This window comes from Mustela erminea, chromosome 7 (assembly GCF_009829155.1).
Source record: "Mustela erminea isolate mMusErm1 chromosome 7, mMusErm1.Pri, whole genome shotgun sequence".
Lineage (NCBI taxonomy): Eukaryota > Metazoa > Chordata > Mammalia > Carnivora > Mustelidae > Mustela > Mustela erminea.
In genome coordinates this window covers 111,417,408-111,431,769 of record NC_045620.1, presented here as the reverse complement: position 1 = coordinate 111,431,769, position 14,362 = coordinate 111,417,408, and the positions used below count along the sequence as shown (strand labels likewise).

At 44.3% G+C, this 14,362-nt stretch overlaps 1 long non-coding RNA gene across 1 annotated transcript; it reads right to left on the bottom strand.

The window, feature by feature from the left end:
- Nucleotides 1–227: 227 nt before the first annotated feature.
- Nucleotides 228–9,243, bottom strand: LOC116596563. Its single transcript, XR_004288180.1, has 4 exons — nucleotides 9,143–9,243; nucleotides 5,183–5,313; nucleotides 2,927–2,970; nucleotides 228–284 (listed from the first exon to the last, which is right to left on the bottom strand). It is a non-coding gene; the product is annotated as an uncharacterized LOC116596563 (long non-coding RNA).
- Nucleotides 9,244–14,362: the final 5,119 nt, after the last annotated feature.

Sequence of the window (14,362 nt, the reverse complement as noted above, 5' to 3'; positions counted from 1 at the left end):
GGCAGCCCAAGGGGTTTAGAACTGTAACACATGCTTGTGGATTGCTTGTAGATAACCTCTCAGAGGTTCAGTCTCCCTATTTGTAAAAAGAGGTCGTAATTTACTGCCACACAAGGTTGCTGTGGGGATTATACCAAGTCCTAGGTGTGAACAGCGCTTTGGAATCTGTAAAGGACCATGGTAGGTGTGGCTTTGGAGAAGGAGCTGCTAGAGGACCCGAGCCCTACCTGACCCTTGAGCCGACACGAAGATCCTCTGTGACCGCAGGATCTCACCTTCTTTCCCTGGAAACAGACAGAAGACCACCTCTTTCTGCCTGAAGGTGGGAAAGTGAAGCTGGTTATGTCTTTGAAACACTTTTGACTTTCTCATCCACCCTATGATTTTGGTGAAATTAATTAAATATTCAGCAAAGGAAGTGTTTTCATTGACACTACAAGGTATTCAAACTAATAGTTTCTGTAAGCAGTCCCTTTCAGCTCTGCAGCATTGGCTGTTGCTTTTTGGAAAGAGCCCTTCATTTTGGAATGCATGCTAATTTCTGCCTCCCCACATTTACACTATGTGCCTCAGCCTCCCAGATTCGAAGAAAAAAAGAAAAGAGAATTCCACGTATTTGTGGAATGTTTCTGACACTAGTTTGAATTGCCTCCCCCAAGAAAGTACTTTATATTTATTACCATTGATCCAAATGCTTGAACACAAGGGAGGTAGCATGTGTTAGGACACTGACAAGAGAGTTAAGAACTAGAGATCTTGTCTGGTTCTATCACTGACTAGTTAAGTGACCTTGGGCAGATTGCCATTTCTATGGGCCTCAGTCTGCATGTGTGTGGGGTGTGTGTGTGTGTGTGTGTGTGTGTGTGTGTGTGTGTAACGGGGATGGGGAAATCATATGAGCCAGCTACAGACTCTCAGGGAGCGAGCTGGCCCTCCTTCAGAACACACCTTCCGAGGGTGTGTTGGATAATGGAAAGGAGACCCACGGGGCACAACTTCATGCGGCTAGGACTGCAACACAAAGGATTCTGCTTCTCGACCTTACAGAAGAAGACAGTGAGGTGACCAAGAAGACAGAGATACTAGAAGAGGGGCGGTGAACTGCAGGAGGACGGAGCAGGAGAGAAGACCCAGCAGTGGCCACAGAACGGGACCAAAAGGGAGAAACACCATGGAGAGGCTCTGAGTGATGGGAGAGACTGATGGAGTCTTAGAGCGGAGACACCAGATGCCCAGTGAGGAGACATTTTCTGGAAGGATGGCGAGCAGATCTACTCGATTACAGACACATGGGACATGGAAGCTTTCCTCTTTATACACGCATAGCCTCCCTTTTCTTGGCCCTGTCTCAGCTGGGTCTTTTCTTTCCTTCGCCTTCCATGGCTGTGCTTGGGGCACTGAGTCTCTGACCCTTGGCTTACTATGGCCTCTTTATGAAGACCTTTCAGGGTGAGGAGTGGACAATATCGGTGCTCCTGCCCAGATCCCCCCCAGCTTCCTTTTGGGGTTCCTTGACCATTTTCACACATACTCTAATTCCTTTGTGGTGCATTTGATTCTAATTGACAGCATTTGAAGCTCTTTGGAAATCTGCCCTTCATTCCACCAGAGCCAGTGCAGAGAGCCCTCAGCCCGTGATGCCTGGGAATTTTCCATAGTCCTGGGCATGGCCCTTGCACAAAGTAAGCAGGTGTGAGAGCCCAGCTCTCTTGCCTCAGTTGGTCCTACTCTGAAGTGTAACTTACACCCCAGGGGTCTCCTGTGGGCTTAAAGCTCCCCCCCATAGGGCTTTGCCTGAGACTACAGTCTTGCTTGGCTCCATCCCCCACTTTCTTTCCAGTCTCCTCTAGAAGCACTTGTTAATGTCATTTGCTCTCAAATCTTGAATTCTCATCTCAGAGAGCCCAGCCTAAAAGCACCATCTATCTCCTAAAGCTTAGGTTTCTTTAAGAATTGGATGAAGGTTCTGGGCACTTTTCCTAAAAGAAAGTGTACATATGCATGTAATTAACTTGCCTTTGCTCCGTGATCTTGGAAGTATAAGAAAGGTCTCATCCTTAATTTTTCTAAATCCTATCTGACTCAGCCTTCTACCCACCAGGTGGTCAAGAAATCCGAGTTCAATTCTTTGTGGGAAGGCGTTTCTCATTCTTCCTCCCTATTCACTTGAGACCCTACAGGAAACATGGACCAAAATATTGTGGGGAGCCTCAGGATTTCAGTCTAGTACTCTTGGGGATTTTGTCAACTTCACTCATAGGTGCAGGTGATAATGTCTGCTTCTGCTCAGATTTGTGCTGAGCTCCCTGTCCGCAGCACTCATGACCAGACTTTGTAGGCGCTTCGGCAGGAAATAACACTTCCAACCATTGTCACGTGAGGCCCTGATGCCTCTGGACTGCTCAGTGTGAGCCCTATTGTCAGAAGAGCTTTATCGACAGCCCTTCCCCGCTCACACCCTTCCTCCCACTTCTATCCCTGGGAAGTAGCTCTTCCTACCACCACTGATCCGTCCCATCCCCACCCACCTACCAGATTTTCCTTGCCTTTCCTCTTCCAGGCAATTCCTAGCTCTGTCCTCTGTCCTCAGCAAAGAAGTGGGTGGAGGTGATCTTGAGGGCAGAACTAGGACCTAGGAACACTGAAGAAGGAAATTTGTCTATCTCTCCGGGAGAGGCAAAGGGGAAATGATCCTTTAATTCATTTCCATCAGGCCAAAACTGATTAAGGCAGACTTTAATAACTCAGTAAAATACCCCCACTCACATGCAATATTGCATACAACTTTAGGAAGTTCATACTGCCCAGGACTCAAGGTTATAAACACCTGACCTAAAGGAAGGTTGTATGAAAGCAAGCTGTCCCACATCTGTCAGTGATGAGGATACTCTTGAATGGAACTTTCTTTGATCTAAAATCTCTCTACCTTATGCATGTGGCTTCTTGCTCATCAAATCAAAGCTGCTTTAGCTAAAAGATAAAGGAAGGCAAGAACACCAGTAAATAGAACCTTTGGTTTTACTAAAGGACACAATTAATAAACAAGAACAGGAACCTTGAAATCAGTGTAGAGGCTGGATTGGGGGGGGTGAGGGTCAATGCTCCCTCAAATCACTGGGTTCGATGCCTAGAGCATGATGTTGGTGCCATATTTTTTACCATAGTTGACATCATTTGCTATTGTGACAATACTTGACAAATCTGTGTCAAAATGACTGTCACTCAGCGTTTTGGTTCATGAGACAGTGACAAGGCTCAGGCAAAATATTTTGGCCAAGTGATGCCAGTGGTAAACGTTCCCAGTGGTCAGTTTTGGGGACCATTACCCTCTCATGGATAGGGATCGTGTATTATTCATCTTTACATAGCTAACATATAGCATAAGGGGCACTTACATTATTCATAAATGTTCAGTTGATTTCATTCTTGTATAAACTGTGCACTGGCGAGCAGGAAGGAATATATTGACACATTCTATATCCTTCTTTGGAATGGGGGGTGTATCTTTACATTTTCACTTGATGTGTACTTTTACCATCTCGAGGAAAATATATGTCACATCTTAAATATTCAAACTAAAATGACTTGAGTGCCTGTCCCATTATTACACAAGTGTTCTTCTTTACTAGAGTCCCTCCCCCACGAGAATTCCTCAGCTTACTTAATCCAGCCACAAGGTGGCTGCTTCCATCCTGTGCTGCTAATGGAGTGGGAACCAGAAATGAATGTCTCTTTGAGGCTAGAGGACTCAGTCCGCAGGACCAGATACTCCAGAAAGAGCCACTCTGTGTCTGTTGCTGCTCCCAGTTTGGGAGGCCTGTTATGTTGGAGGCTGAAATGGGCAGTGTGCAGGAATGCCTCCAACCCCCTGCGGCAGAGAGCAATGTGAGCATGTCCCTTCCATGGCTTCCGTCTGTGCAGAGTGTTACTCTTACTGTTCTTGACCCCTTCCCAGGGTAGGAACTCAGATGCGCCCCTTGTGGCAGGACGACTTCATAACCACGGCTTGACCTTTAAAACAGCCAAGGCATTAGAGGAGGAAGGGAAGTATGTGTCTATGTGGGAGTATGTATTTAGGACTCCTTCCATAATGAGAACACAGTCCATACCAGGCAGGTGAACCAAGCTTGCACATGTGGCTTTTTTGCCCTTCTTTTGTGGCTGAGGTTTTATTAGAAGCCACTCATCCAGCTACTCATCTGTAGCAGAACCTGCTACAGAGAGAATTTTATTTGTTCCATCCCAAGAAAGGAAGAATGGCATCTTAATATTCCAGTAGAAACCCTTAAAACATATAAGACAATAGCAGTGATTCCTGCAAAACGAGGTCTTGTTAGTCTTGGCATCAATGGGGGATGCTTTAGGGCTTGATAGAAGTTATTTGAACTGAAGTCTATTTTTAAAATCTGATTCCAATTTTGATAAAATGGAAGTTTGTTTGCCACTCGTGCTCTTTATAGATCTGGGGCATGTAAAGAAATGATCGCAATCTGGTCCAGTGCTTGGCCATTGACTAATGTAATGCCAAAGGTCATGCCTGAGTTCCTCCCCCACAGGGTGGGTGCTTTGTAAATAACTATGTTATATAAAACATCTCCATTTAATTGGGATGTAACCTCCACTTCAAGAGGCACAGTGGTTGAGAAACTTTTAAAATCATACAAGCAAAATGTTACTTTAAAAAGAGAATTCCAAACATTTGTTACATTTTGTTTGCTAGTGTCATTTACTTGTTTATAGCAAACCTTTGCCGAAATGGATCAAGTGGTTCAAACAAACAAAGAAAAATAATGAACTATTAAGACAGACACAGAAAATCAAACCCATGTAAGGGAATCAGTGGCAAATATGTCAAACAAGAGGGCTACGCCAATTATTGTGATTAAACATTGAATTCTGACCCAAGGTTTCCAGTACACAGGGCAAAAAGGGTGGCGTGAAAAGTGATACAATTTTTTATCTGCTTGGCTAATACGTGCCAGTTCATGAAAGAGAACCCTTTTCTAGTAATACATTTGAAAAGGAATCTATGGTATGGAGGAAATTCAGGCTGAAATTAGCTCTCTTAACAAGATTAAACAATTTTTTTCAAGGAAATTAAATACATTTTAGAATCTGTATGTTCTGTATCTCACTCTAGTAACAAGCCTTCAAATCTCAGTGGCTTAACCCAAGAACTTACTTCTTGCTCACACTATGCTGTCATGCTGCCAATGTCGGTTTCTTGGGTCATTCTCTTTTAGACAGAAACTCCTTCTATCTTGTAACTCTACCAATGAGCAATCCTTCCTTTCCAGGGTACAGACAAGAGAGCTAGAAGAGAAGAATGTGGAAGAGTGCGGGAGAAATTGGAGAGAGAAGACATAAAAGAAATGCATCTTATTTTCACTCCTATGCCTTTGACCAGAACTGTCACATGCTCCTAACTTGTTTGCAAGGGAAGCTGGAGTACGTACTATTCCTGTGTTCCCAGAAGGAGGGGATGGGGTGATGAGCATCTGGCCAATATCTGCCAAATTAATCTTGGGGCTTTTCTTCCTCTCATCTCTAAGTGTTTTTGAAACACTTCAGTCCCTAGGGTCCCCAGGGACAAGGAAGTCTACCAATTATACAAATGTAAAGTAAGATTTTTTTGGTTAATGTAATTTATAATGAAAATGCATTTATCTGTATCAACTAAATACTAAACATTGGGACAATTTTTAAACACCATTCCTATAAATGATGAGGTTTTTATACACCTAAAATAAAGATAAACTTGACCTTTGAACATGGGTTTGAACTGTAAGGGTCCACTTGCACATGAATTTTTATAAATACAGTACTATAAATGTATTTTCCTTACCATTTCCTGAAATTTTTTCTCTAGCTCACTTTATTGTAAGAATGCAGTATATAGTATGTAGAACATACGAAATAAGTGTTAATAGACTATTTGTGTTGTTTGTAAGGGTTCTAGTCAACTGTAAAGTTTTGGGGTGTTAGAAGTTACATGCAAATTTTCAGCTGCACAGGGTGGGGAGAGAAGGTACTTTGACCCTCTGCGCTAATTGAGTGCCAGCTGGATACTTAGGATAGTCTAACTGAGGGGGCTCTGTGTCCTCTCTTCCTCCTCCAAAGTAGTTCAAATTTTAATTATGTATTGGGGTTCCAGATAAGATACTTTCATACAAGAATTTCCCTTCTGAAAAAGAGGTTTGAGAAGTACTAAATTTGGACAATTTGCTCCCAGGGGGCACACCACTGAAGGATCAGAACCTTCTTCCACCAGGATGTGGGAGTCAGAAAGGATCTTCTCACAAATGCCAAGAAGGGGTGACCAGAGACCATTAGATATAAGAGTTTTTCATCATGTCCCTATGTTCCTTGCTCTGAGCCTGGAGTCTACAGCAGTTTGAGGGGCAGCAGTTCTGAAACAACATGCTCAGTGGAGTTTTGGAAAATTAATCAGCTTCCCTTCGTGAACACTTGCATTTCCACACTTCCATTTTATGAAGTTTCACACCCAGACATTTGGCTTTGAGGTTTGCCTCATTCAGATCCATATTGGAAAGGCCTGACTTCCTGTCACTGCCAGGATTTTCGTTAGCTCCAGGGATTTGTTTGGTTCTGGGCCATTTTATCCCAAGTTTTATTCCTTCCATCTGATTTCAGATGTTTCATTACCAACGCACAGTTGTTCTTAACAAGAAGAAAAAATGAAAAGAAAAAGATAAAAAAAAAAAGCAGCAGCAGCAAAAAATGGCACTTCTCTTAAAACTGGGAAACACTCTGGTTTAAATTTCCTGTCAGGTTTTGGGCAGGTTAGTTGGCAACTGGTGTTTGGACATATTTCAGATTTCAGAGTAAATTTCACAGAGCTTTATTGCCTCCCCTTGGACCCCTGTTCCAGAACAATAAGGTTAGCTTTAGCTTGCTCACCCCACTTTTATTAGTCAGCTGCTCTTCTGGGGCACATGGAACATGGAACATGGAACGTGCTTTATCTTCCTCATCTTCGGGCGCTTTACTCCGACAGCGACAGCGGGGCTGGGAATGGACTCTGAATCACCTGCGGCGATTTACACTGCGGGCGGATAGGGCTCAGGAAGGAAGAGCGGGATGTTCTGACAGCCCTCGCACCCACCCCCCGCAGCCACTGCTTTTCTATCGTTGGTGTGGTCTTCATAACCTTTTGATTTTAGAAGAGTTGCAAAGGGAGTGCAGAGATTCCTGCGTGCCCCCCCCCACCCAGTTTCCCCCAGTGTTAGCAACTTACATTATCATGGTACATTTTTCATGAACCAGTAACTGATACATTACTATTATCTCAAGTTCATGCTTGATTTGAATTTCCTTCACTGTGACCTAATGTCTTTTTCTGTTCCAGGATATGTCCTTCTGAATCCCATATGTTTCGTTGTCATGTCTTTTCTCTCCAGGATCCTCTTTGGTTTGGTTTTGTGTCCACGTGTGTGTTTGTAGTAGGCTGTGATGTAATATATAGGTCGTGGTCCCCCAAATTAAGTCACTGGTATAGAACAAACTCTCATTAGTGACTCCTTTAAGCTCCCACCAATAACCGAAAGGACAATGTTAAAAAAAGATGCCAAATATTACAAGTATTTCTGGTGCTAGTCTGTTAGAGTTGGGGAAAAAAAAATAGACAGGAGACAGTTCTATTTATAGAAAATCGAATAATAAATAGAAGGTATCCTAGAGATGGAGAGAATTCAGGCCTAAATACTGTTCAGGTCTGTAGGGATCTATAGAGTTTTCAAAGCAAGCATTAATATTTTCCTGCTAGTGATGTTCATTCCTTTCAGGAATGCTGTTTGTCCTTAGTGACTCATAGCAGCCGCTTTTACAGATTTTTTTGAAGTGTCAGATGTGGTGAGTTGCCTGGGTCTAGAAAGAGTTTGGTACATAGGTTTGGGCTTCATGGGCTGTTTCCCATGGGAAAGTGGCTTGATTAGATTAAAGATGAAAACTGTCCCGGTCAGCTGTTTGAAGCCATACCCAGAGGAAAGGAAGCAAGGGTGGCTGGGTGAGCACGTTTGTTTTAACACGGAGTCCTGATAATTTCATATGGATTTCCCGCCTTACTGCCGGTGCCGGGCAGGGAGGGGGGCGTGGAAAGAGATCAGAAATCTTAAAGCATCTGTTAGTGCTGATCGTGTAAATCCCAACAGATTACTGCACTGAGGGTGTCCTTACAGGCTTCGGAAGGCTGGCAGAAGAGAGGGACAGAGACAGAAGGGATGCATTCAGTGTTTCTGGTTACCTGAGAACGAAATCTCTGTGGGGCAAAGAAAGAGGATTTGACCGGGTGACTTGCCTTATGTTTCAAGCCAAAGTAGACCGAATCCATACTCTCACTGATTGGTTGCAAATAAATGGGATTTAAGGGAGTGTTGTAGTTTTTAAAAATTAATTTCCTGCCCTTAGAGACCATTGTTGGAAGGAATCTTCAGAGACATTCAATCTTTAAGAGATTTATCTTAGAGAGAGACTGTGGGGGGGTGGGCAGGGGAGAGAATCTCAAGCAGGCTCCCTGCTGAGCTCAGAGCCCCACACCAGGCTCCATCTCACGACCCCAAGATCATGATCTGAGCCAAAAATCAAGAGTCAGAGGTTTCACTGACTGAACCACCCAGGCGCCCCAATCTTTCTTTTTACCTCCAGGTAGGTAACTCAGTCTCAACCACCTGTAGGAAGAAGTGATTTTTACTCTGATCTCCTAGGGGTTTTTCATTTTACTAATTAGAATGAAGTTAGATAGATTACTTGAAAAAATTAAAATTCAGATTGTAGTGATGGCTTGATTAAATATTGAGGAGTTTGTGGCTCCTTTTACTCCTTTGTATTTATTTTTCCTTGCTTTCTCTTCACCCTATCCACCCAGTTCAATGAGTTATGAAAAGAAAGTTATGAAAAGTTATGAAAAGAAATGCAATAGAAAAGAAGTGAATCCATTCTACTACTTGCCGAGTGATCTGGTAGCTTTGGGAGGTTAAGCAAGGGAGTTGAAAAGGTGAAGGAACGCATCTATATTCATTTGTTTTCTCTTAATAAAATTAGGAGAAAGTTCTGAGTTTGGGGTATTTACCGCCTTCTCCTTCTGCAAGTAAGAACCAACACACACATACACACACGCACTCACATTTTCGGTTGGGGCAGACTTTGCCCTAACATCTCAGCATCTTAGCATCTCCTTGGCTTTTCACATTTTCCAGTCATTAGGGATAGTTTGCTGGTTCCAATCTGCTCAGGCTTGGTGTTTCTGTTGGGAAGTAAGTGGCAAAAGAGCACATGATTGTCACGGGTGAACATTGAGGGCCACGGCAGTTGCTTAGAGGGAAGGGCAAGGGCTGGCTGGAAAAACAAGGCGGTGTGTGGAGGAGAGGTTAGGGATGAGGAAAGGGAGAAAAAGCTCTGCTCTTTCTCCATTGCCTCCATTTAGGTCTTCCAGGAAGCAGATGCCAACACAGGACTAAAAATGTAATTGGTTTCTTGGGGGAAGATGCTGGCAAAGGAGAAAGGCCTGGAGGCGATGAGGAGAGCCTCAGATCATTATGCAAGTCTGACATCCATGAAGGGAGAGCAAGAAGGGGGGATGAATTGGGTAGAAAGGGCAGCTCTGAAAAAGTCTTGGCGAGGCTGGTGGGAAGACCCAAAGCAGCAATTCCCCCTACAGAACTCCCTCCATGGGGCAGGAATGCCTGTCTACGATGACCCCCACCTCTGCCCCATCCCATGCTCGGTCACTGGCTATGAGCTGCTCTGGAAAAGCATGACTTTGGTGAGAAAGCTGTGGTAGATTCCTCCCAGAGCTTTGCAAGGGCGGGTGAGCACTTGTCACTGAAGGGTGTCTCTTAAAGGGCGACCTGAACAGCATCTTTCCGTGCCCACCACCGCACGGATCACATCAGTATCAGAGCTCAAAACAGGCAAGAATGGGTGAAATTCCATCTCAGATATCTGGTCACCCTACTATGGCGGGGGGGGGGGGTTGGGGGTTTGCTCCTAACCATAGATGATTACAAGAACCATAAAATTGAGTTACAGGGCCAAGAATTTTCCTTTATCTGCTAAAATCCCAACACACCTTGCAAAAGTGAACTTGACCCAGTTCAGTTCCTTCCAGCTACCAGATGTGGTCCAAAAATCACTTCGAACAATTTGCAGCCTGCTGACTCAACTTGTCAGAGCCGGAAGCCCCTTGGCAGAAACGAGAACTATCTCACCTCTCAGATCTGTACAGAAAGGGAAATCGATTCACAAATGTTTCCATTTTTTTTCTCTTTGTGGTGTTGCTTCTAAGTGCTGGAGGGTGTCGGCTTTTCTGTGACTCAGAAGCCTACATGCTTTTCTAAGGTGAAGGATTGATTTTCAGAGTGGAAGAAAGCTGGCCTCATTTTGCTTTACACTTGGAGAATTGATTACACAGAAGGAATTGATCCAAAATATTACCGTGGGGGAAGAGGACAGGAACATAACCGAATGAGGAGCCAGAAGGCAGCTCCGAACACCAGTCTGTAGGTCAATTCAGCTTTGCAAGGAGCTTTTCGAAACCATGAGGCCACTGAAGTTCAGTTGAACCCATCATGAAAATCTGCTTGTTCACTTTGACCAATGTGTTCACGCTCTGTATCCCAGAGTCGGGAATCAAACGCTCTCCATCTGAAAGATACACTGGAGGGGCATGAAATACCACCTTTGGATTAACAATTGGTCTCTCCAGAGTTTCGACTTTTCCAGATGCAAATTCCAGAGATACTCCGCAGTGGACCTCTCCGGCTGTAACCCATGGAGGCACCCAAGGAATGTTCACGATGCAAGGAAGGTGGCCAAGCTTAGGTGAAGAGAGGATGCATGTGGGTGTTGAAGGCTGGAAACCTCTGCGGAGAATGTATTCTAGATGTTAGGCCTCTTGGTACCCCTCTACACTGAGCTTCCTGGGGAAATCACATCGGCAGAAAAGGAGAGCCAGGATTTGCTTAATTTGTTTCAAACCCACTGCTTGATTTTTCATAGGCTGTTCTACTTTAGGGTCGAGGTATATAGCTCTGTCCTTTGCTTGCTCCTGATTTCGATTTTAATGACAGTATGGTGGAACACAACAGTTTGCAGTGGTTTTCAAAGTTAATTTTTGTAGTAGTGCTCTTGCTTCAAAAGAAATAGAAAATAAAAATCAGGAACAAAGCTCAAGAGCTCTGAGACAGCCCGGCTTCTCCTTTAGGCACTTCCCCAAGCCCCAAAACTCTTTGGGAACGAAGTTGGAAATGTCATTGTTAAAGTGGAAAGAGGGGCGCCTGGGTGGCACAGTCAGTTAACGTCTGCCTTTGGCTCAGGTCATGATCCCAGGGTCCTGGGATCGAGTCCCATATCCGGCTCCTTGCTCAGTGGGGAGCCTGCTTCTCCCTCTGCCTGACACTACCTCAGCTTGTGCTCTCCCTCTCTTGTTCACTCACTCTCCCAAATGAATTAATAAAATCTTAAAGTGGAAAGAGGTTTTTAAGTAAGAGTTTTAGGTCTGGAGTAGAGAAGATTCTAGTTTGAATCCAGGAACTGTTTCCCTTCTGTGACCTTGAGTAAATAACACCAAGCAGTAATGTAGGAAGGGAGCACTCTGTGAATCCCCATTATTACAATTAGAAAAGTTTGTTATTCTAATGATGAATAATAATTATAAAGATCATTTTTATAGGGCCTGTTCCATGTGCCAAGCACTGAGCTCATATTGCATTAGTTCCTTTCAATACAACAAACCCAAGGTTTAGGTAAAACTACTAGGAATAGAGAAGTTGTTTGCCCACAGCTAGATAGCAAGTGATGGGCAGAGAGGGACCACAAACCCAGGTACGTTTAGCTTTGGAAGCAGGGCTCCAAGCCCCAGAAATGTTCAGCTTTGCAGACTCAGAGTCCTAATCTGTGAACTATAGAGATTAGATTAAGTGATCAGTAAGATCATTAACATTTCAAAAACAAACCAACAACCTCACAAAACCATTATCTCCATGACAGCTAGGAGCTGAGCTTTAAAAACAACAAAATTGTAACCTCTAGGTATTATAAAAATCTCCTGGGCACTACCTTAGTCTTTTTGCTTCATGGGATGATGGCATGCCTCACCCTCTGTTGCAAAGCCCCCTGGTGTGAAACCTACTATAATTCTCCCCAGTTCATAAATTTTAACCTGCATCCCTTGATGAGAGGAACTTGACTCTCTCATTGACACTCTTGCAGTGTTTCCTTCTCTGCTTTGGCATAGAATTCGGCATTTTCAGAACCCAAGTGAAAGTCATGAGGTCATTATTCACAGAATGTTAGCTCAATGCAAAGGGTGTGTGGCATTGTGGTTATTTTCCCAGCTTTGTCAGCTGGAAGTCTCTAGAACTCATGGCATCCCTCTAGCAATGAAGCCCAGAACTCGATTTAGGTTTCAAAAGACCATTCTCTGCCGAAATGAGTATTTATGACTTTGATATGTGCTGTCGGCTCCTGAGCGTGTGGGAAGGGCATTGTGTGACTAGCGGACAGAGGACACCAGACATGGAGTTTAGCAGACTGATTTCCTGTCTCTCTAGCTCAGGGAACCTGAGCAAGTCAGATTATTTATGGGTGGGTAAGGGGGTGGAAGGATCGTTTTTGTTTGTTTGTTTTGTGAAATGAGAGAGTTGAACTTGCTTCTTGGAATCCATTCTCCAACTCTGCGGCCAGAGGGATCCTCCTGGAAGATGAACCATATCGCTCTTTTGCTTACACCTGTTCATGGGTCCTCACTGTTGCCAGAATAAAGCCCACCCTCTAAGGTGACATGAGATGATCCTGGTCCAGCTTTCTAGGGCCCCATCTCCCCTGCCCTTGTGCTGCTTCTCACAGCTGCTCCTTAATCTGTACCATTGCTCCCCCTTCTCTTTTGTCTGTCGGTCTCTTCCTCATCTGAGCTGGAGGTCACTTCCTCCAGATGCTTTCCTTGAGCCCATAACTGGATTAAATGCTTCCTCTCTGTGCCTCTGCAGCCTGTGTTCTGTGGTGCAGTCACCTGGGCTGTCCTGGGCTGCCCACCCGGGCCCTAAGCAACTAGAAACTATGCCTTAGTCGTTGCCATATCTGTAGGGCCCAAGGCAAACCCAGCGCCTAGTAATAGAGTCCTGTATTTGTTATCTTCTCTGAACCCCATGGGTCTTACAGACTGCCCCGGAGAGGGGACGAGGAAATGCTCTGTTGACAGCAATCGCTGCCTTGTGTAGGATGTGATGGGAATTGTTGCCTTCTCTCTGGTAAATTGGAAATGGTTGGAAATGCAAATTTCAAGGGTCCATGCTCATTGGTTGTGTGCTGGGGCTGAGAAGCTGTGACAAAGGCCCTGTGGTCCACAAAGCCTAAAAGGTTTACCCTCCAGACTTGAATAGAAAATGTTTACTAACCTCTACTCTGAGCCTCAAACTTCTGCTGTCCTCTCATTGCCCTACCCCTGCTTTCTGCTTTGATGTCTTACCCTTAAAGATGTGATACTTCCTCATGGATGTAGAGAGAAATTTAATTATTCCCAAATAAATATTAGTATCTACACACAACATGGCAGGGCGTTCCCCCCCCCAATATTTCATATTTGGGCGTGTATAATGTGGTGAATTTAGGAATAAAAATCATTGGGTTCCCCCCTCCCCAAACCCCACTGCAAACTATCTCATTCCTCAGGTTATTTGTTGAAGGAAAGGCTCTGTTCTACTCAGATTAGGATCGGAGTTTGAAATTTGTTCAGATGTATATGATTTTTTTTCTCTGCATGGGGCTTCCTTTTTATTTTTAAAAAGCAATTAATGGACAGAAAATATAAGCCAGAAGCAGTTCCCACTTGAAAATTAGATTCAGTTACATGGTTGGAAGTAAAAGGAGAGACAGAGACCGAAAGCAGAGAAGAAGTGCACTGGTCATCTAATGGGAAGTCAGACAAGCTAGAAATCCTGTTTGGGAAGCAGGAGTCCAGGGAGACGAAAGGAGAATATCTCAGGAGTCAGCCCGGCTCTGTGAGGACATTTTTGTGGTAGTTAAATTGCTTCCTGCAGAATCTCCGAAACCCTTTGGCATCCGAGTCTCTCCTGTTCTGTCTCCTGTCTGTGTGGTATAGCCGCGGTTGTACGTGAAAGGGAAAACCTAAAACAGCCTGTTACTCGGAGGAACATGGTGTACCCCCTTCCAGAAAGGAATCCAGCAACTGCCTGGATTCCAAGCCGCATTCCTGAGCTCCTCCGAGGATGTAGTAAACAAGTTGCCGGGATCCAGAGATGCACAAAGAGAAGCTTCGACACTCTGAAAGATTTCTGACATCCTGGTCGCTCCGTTTAGCACCCCACCATGCTTTGTGAGGAAACAA